This window comes from Hirundo rustica, chromosome 17 (assembly GCF_015227805.2).
Source record: "Hirundo rustica isolate bHirRus1 chromosome 17, bHirRus1.pri.v3, whole genome shotgun sequence".
In the NCBI taxonomy this organism is placed as follows: Eukaryota; Metazoa; Chordata; class Aves; order Passeriformes; family Hirundinidae; genus Hirundo; species Hirundo rustica.
In genome coordinates this window covers 8,618,865-8,624,864 of record NC_053466.1, presented here as the reverse complement: position 1 = coordinate 8,624,864, position 6,000 = coordinate 8,618,865, and positions in this window count along the sequence as shown.

Genomic DNA, 6,000 nt, shown 5'->3' with positions numbered 1-6,000 from the left:
CCTGGGCTCTGCTCTTACATATTCATCACCCGGGCTGAGTTTTTAACTCCTCGGCTGCTAGGAGGGAGCGGGGAGAGCCCGGCCCCCGGCCAGCCCCCCGCGCCCGCTGGGTCCCTGCCCGCGGTGACAGGGACAGGCGGGGAGCGGGGGCTGGCGGAGCCCACGGGTGCTGCGCCCCCCGCCCCGCTCCCCGCCCGGCACCATCCCGCTCCCCATCCCCAGAGCTGGAGGCCGGCAGCATCCCCGCTGTGCCCCATCCCGCCCCCGCACAGCGTGTGGGACTACAGATGGACTCCATGGACCGGCCTGGGGACAGCAGCTTTGGCCCGACCCCTCCCCATTCCTTGCAGACACAGGCCGTGGGACATTCCCTCCCCCCAGCTCTGGGAGCTGCCCAGCCAGCAGCGGGTCCTGCATCTCCCACGTCTGAGCGTGGTGGTTCCCACCTGGTGAGGGGCAGGCGGTGCCATGGGGACCCGCAGGCCAAACCCAGCTCATGCCCGCAAGCACAGGCCCCTCTCTGGACAGAGCCCAGCGAGCACATCCCATCCTCGGGGCCCGGGCGGCCTTCACAGCCCCTCTGGAGAGCACCCTTAGTGCCTGCAGTCGCCAAGGAGCTGCGCAGTGCTGGGGCAGGATCCAGTCCTTCCCTCTCCGGGGGGCACAAGGCTGCGCTGCTCACGCTCTCACAGCCACGGGGCATTGGCTGGCAGCGCAGGGGGCAGTGCTGGGGCACAAGCTCTGCGCACCCATCCGAGCAGCGCCGCAGCCCAGTGCAGGGACCCCGTGCCGGTGGGGGCAGCTGTTCAGCTCCTCGGCACAGAGTGAGCATCTGCTATCCCATTGCACCTGTCCAGGCGGGTTCCACAGGAGCCGGGATCTCAGCAAGTCGGTAGGTAGGTAGGAAGGGGGTGAGAACACAGGAGCACGGTGTTATCACGTTCTCCTTAAATATCCGTGCCCTGCTCACGCGGCAGAGGAAAGGAGGCCAAGGGGCTCAGCCCGCAGCTCCCCGCACCGGCACCTGGCCCCGGCCGGGAGCACCAGCGAGTCACTGCCAGGATGAACAAACCCGGCAGCAGCGCATGGGCAGCCTCCTGCTGCCGGCTTGGCCGGGGATGGGCTCTGGCTCAGCAGAGCTGCTTGGCTGCCGTGTCCTACAACGGGCACATCCTCAGCAGGGATTCTTTGGGGCACCTTCTTCCCCACCCCAGGCAGCACCAGCCCCGGGCAGTGCCTGGGCAGCGCTGAGCTGCGTTTGGGCCCCGGTGCAGAGCACAGAGCGGCGCGGCAGCACAGGTGTCCCCTGGGCTGGGCTGGATCCGTGCCGTGGCTGACACTTGGCCCCTGCTCCAGGGATGAGGTAGTCTGCAGAGGGCTGCAATCATCCTTCCGGAGAGAGCCGCAAAGGGCGGGCAGGTGCGGCACAGGGTCGCACCGGCTCTGCAGCCTGCTGCTGATTGCTGCCGAGAGAGAGGAGCTGCTCCAGCACTCACGGTATCAAAACTTCCCTTGGAAACATGAGCTCACCAGGTGATGCTTCGTCCTACACGCCCACAGCAGGATAGCCCATATTGCCAGGAGTGGGGAGAAGGCCATGGCTCTTGGGGTCAGAAGATGAGACTCATTGCCTCATGGGCACTTTTTTAGGTCTTCAGGCTTCTTGCAGTGGTGATCTTTAGCAAGAGGGGCAAGAGCAGGGTGTGGAGCTTAGCACAGGCCCGACAAGAAGCGGGAGCAGAGTGAGGAAGCAGTGGGATCTACAGGGTACATGGAAAGGCAGCGGCAGCACCGCAGCACTGTGCCATACCCTGCTCCCACCCATCCCCACTGCTCCGCTCCCCGGGGTGCACGGCTGGCTGCTGGCACCCGTGCCAGGCAGGAGCAACCTCCAGTTTCTATAGGAACCAGATCAAGCCTTGAAATTGCCGGCCTTGCTGACGTGGTGCTGGTGGTGAGCTCACGGCTGATCCTGCAGCTTTGTGCCGTCTTCACAGGGCGACACCACGTCCATCAGCCTGCTGCCACCGATCCAGGAGGTGGGGAGGTGCCCGCAGACACGCGTAGTCACAGCATCAAGGGCAAGAGCCACGATGATGAGAAAAATACCACCGAAAGATAAAAATAGCTGCTTAAGCTGCAGCCATCGATTGGTCGTGGGCACGGTGCCACCTTGGTGGGAACCCCCACCACGTGCGCCGTGAGCAAGCCCTGTGCCAGCAGCTCCTGGAGGTAAATCCTGCACTGCCGCCCAGGAGCCTGGCCGGGGACCCGGGCTGACAGGGACAATGACAAGAACAAGCCTTGAGCTCCAGAGTGTGGTTCACATCACACAGGGATGGGTGCACGAAGAGAGGTGGGCATCCAGAGGGGCGAAGTTCACAGGCAGTAAATACTCTGATCTTTGATTCCCATAATAAGCTGGTGCTAGCCCAGGAAGAAGCCGGGAGCGGGGCAGGGAGCGCAGCAGGAGCCGGCTCCCGCGGCGGCACAAAGGAGGCTCTGTGGCCGGCAGATGCGCTCCGGGCACACGCCGCTGCACAGCGCCTTCATTCATCCCAGGCTCCCGCCGCCGCCGGGGTCAGCGACATCTCCCCCCCAGGGCCTGGCACCCCCGGGGGCACTGCCAGCACACGGCTCTGGCACGCTCCCAGGGCTGAGCGCCCCGGACACGCCGTGCTGAGCACAGCTGCTCATCACCCTCTCAGAAAAACGCGTTTTAAGCCGCTAAGAGCTCCCAGCTGGAAGCTGCCCAGCAGTGCCCTGCCGCAGCACCCGAGGGTCAACACCGGCAGCGGCCTCTGGACACGAGTGTCCCCGGGTGAGCGTGGGGAGCCCCGAGAGTCGGGGCTGTGCTTCGGACAATTCGTGCTGCTCCCTACAGGAACAGTCCTGTCCCCCGGCAAGGGCAAGTCGTGTCTGCACGGGATCTCCCAGCACCAGCAGAGCCCCACGGGGTTCCAGGCCACACTGAGCCCCCCAAGAACTCGACGATACCCGGCAGCTGCTGCGGGGAGATGCGTGTCCCGCCAGGAGCAGCATCAGCTGGAGCCGACACGGAGCTCTGGAGCTGCTCGGGCCCATGGAGCGGCTGCGGTGGCAGCTGCCGTGTGCGGGCACAGGGACGGGGGAGCGGAGCCCGCTGGACGCCTCCAGCACTGAACGGCCCAGGCCCGCAGCACCCCTGCAAACACCGGCAGCCCGGAGCAGCCTCTCCCCTCCGCAGCACCCCTGCAAACACCGGCAGCCCGGAGCAGCCTCTCCCCTCCGCAGCACCCCTGCAAACACCGGCAGCCCGGAGCAGCCTCTCCCCTCCGCAGCACCCCTGCAAACACCGGCAGCCCGGAGCAGCCTCTCCCCTCCGCAGCACCCCTGCAAACACCGGCAGCCCGGAGCAGCCTCTCCCCTCCGCAGCACCCCTGCAAACACCGGCAGCCCGGAGCAGCCTCTCCCCTCCGCAGCACCCCTGCAAACACCGGCAGCCCGGAGCAGCCTCTCCCCTCCGCAGAACCCCTGCCCCTGGACTCGGCAGCTTCCCGTGGGGCTGGGGAGGGCAGCAGGAATACGCTGCACTTCATCTTCTTGGGTATAAAGCCAAGACTTTCCTAAAATTACATTAATACGTGTGAATCCCACTGGAATCTGTACACACAGGAACTCTTGCAGACTACCTGCTCAAAGTTAAATGCATCTATTGATCTTTCTGCAAGATCACAGCTCAGAAGCGTGATTTAACAAAGCCCTCCTTCACAACGCTGGGGAACCACACTGACGCAGAAATCAGGAGACATTGGAACACAACATTTGTCTTACAGAACACAATTTATTTGGCATTTGGATGAAATGTTTCTCACAGCATCTTAAAAAAAAAAAAAAAAAAAAAAAAAAATTAGTGCCAACCCCAAAGAAGTTAAAACAAAAACCAGTGTCACAGGGACTCAATTATTATAGTATCAAATTTTAATTCTACATGGTATTTCACAGAATATCAAAATCTTTTATACACTGCCACAGTTAAGTCCAGTCACAAACCAACTACACAGGAGAAGCCTGCAAGTGCAGCGCTGGCTAAAATTATTTCCCAGAGGAAGGTAAAAAGCAGTGTCTCATTCTCTCGCAGCCTCCCAGGTGCCCTCAGCCCAACACACAAGGATGGCGCAGCCCAGCCACCTCTGCTGGCATCAGCCCTGACCCACTCAGCACTCGAGGGGCACAGAGTAGGAAATTAAAGCTATGTGGTACCATAGCATGCAGGCAATGCTGACTGTTGTTAGGGGAAGTGTATCTTCATCACCGAAAGCGTCTATTCCAAGGAAACACCTTCTTCCTTTGGGACTGGGGAACATGAGAAGCAAACATGAACTTTGATTCACCTCCTCTACACTCAACTGCTCTAATTTTATGGTCCAGCTCCCAACTTGCAAGGGAAGTTTAAAAGAAATTTCTGCATATTACACATTCCTTAGCTAGGAAGAAAAAAAGACATTTCAGCAACTGAAAAAAGGAGATGCACATTATGGATTGTACGAGGCAACATTAAAACATCAGTGTTTTGCCACTGAGAAGTCACATCTGAAAGATAAAAACATCTTTAAGTACCAGGTTCAAATTTATTTTACATGAGATGGGAAAAGAATGGTAATAATTACTGGTCACAAAAAACATTTTCTTCCCCAAGTACTGAAACAGGCCATCACCCCATGGCACCTGTGGAGGCAGAGCACCTACCGACTTTAAGATACAGCCTTCAAAAAAAATGTCCACCTACTTCATTTTTCATCTAGATCAGTGTCCTGCTGTGCATGGCTAAAGGACAGTCTGAGGCTCAAACTAAACAGGACTGAACACTACACAGACAAAGCTCCTTGCACACCTGAATGAAGGTGCTGTTCCTGCACAACAGAACCCACCGCCCCTGTAACACTTTAACTCTCAGCTCACCCAGTACAGAGCCAGAGGCTGCTGCGAGACTCTGGATGGGCATCACTGACAGAGCAGTGTCTGGGGCTGCTCTGGGAACAGCAGAGACCTCAAAATGGCACCACAGCACGGGGGAGCTGAGGAGCAGCTTGGCCCAAGGCCATAGTGGGACAAGGCCAGCTCAGAACCAAGTGCTGGGACTTGACAACAACTGTGGTCAAGGGCATCCCAAGAAAAACACACCCTGGGCTCACGCAGGCTGCTGGAAACCATGTGGCAATGCCATCTCCCTGCTGGGGCTGCAGGGACATTTAGGATGCACCAGTTAAGAAAAGCATCCAGAGATGTGAATGGCAGTGGGGAAAAATCAATGCAGAAAGTAACTCCACGGATCTCATCAATCTAATGGCAACTAAAGCAGAGAGGTTTTCCTTGGGCAAGCACCAACCCTCTGTCATCGGCACTTGGGACAAACTGCCCGCCAGTCACCTTGCCAAGGGCAAGGAAGGTTTGCTGAGGAGTCCACTGTTGGCAAGAAAATTTAACTCTTCCCCAGTTGGTCCAGCACTCTTGAGTAGTTGGGACATTTTCTGCTACAAAGGCTCTTCCTCCAAGAGAAAGTACTCAATGTGAAAAAGCTACATTAAAAGAGAAAAAAAAAAAGAAGAAAAAAGACAATTTTATTGCCAAATTAGAAGCTCACCGAGAGGTAAATGAGCTGTACTTAGTGAGCTGCTCCGTTCAAGGCAGAATTTCCCTTGTTTACAGTTAAGATGAAGACGGATAGGGGAAAACAGAAAATAGCAGCCTCCTGCCAATATACAAGTGGGAAAGGCTCAGAAGCAATGGGGAAAATATAACACAGAGGCTTCTACAAAGAAGCCTCCATTTGGAATAGCTACAACCAGGAGCCACAATGAAGTTGCCAGTTGTAACAGAGCTTATTTGCAAATAAAATTCACCACAGAACCAAAAGTAAAATACAAAAATATTGAACAGATTCCCGCAGTGTTAGGAGAAGTGTGAGGTAAGGTATCTGTTCACCTCAGCCACAAAATACAGCTTCAGAGACTGAACCAA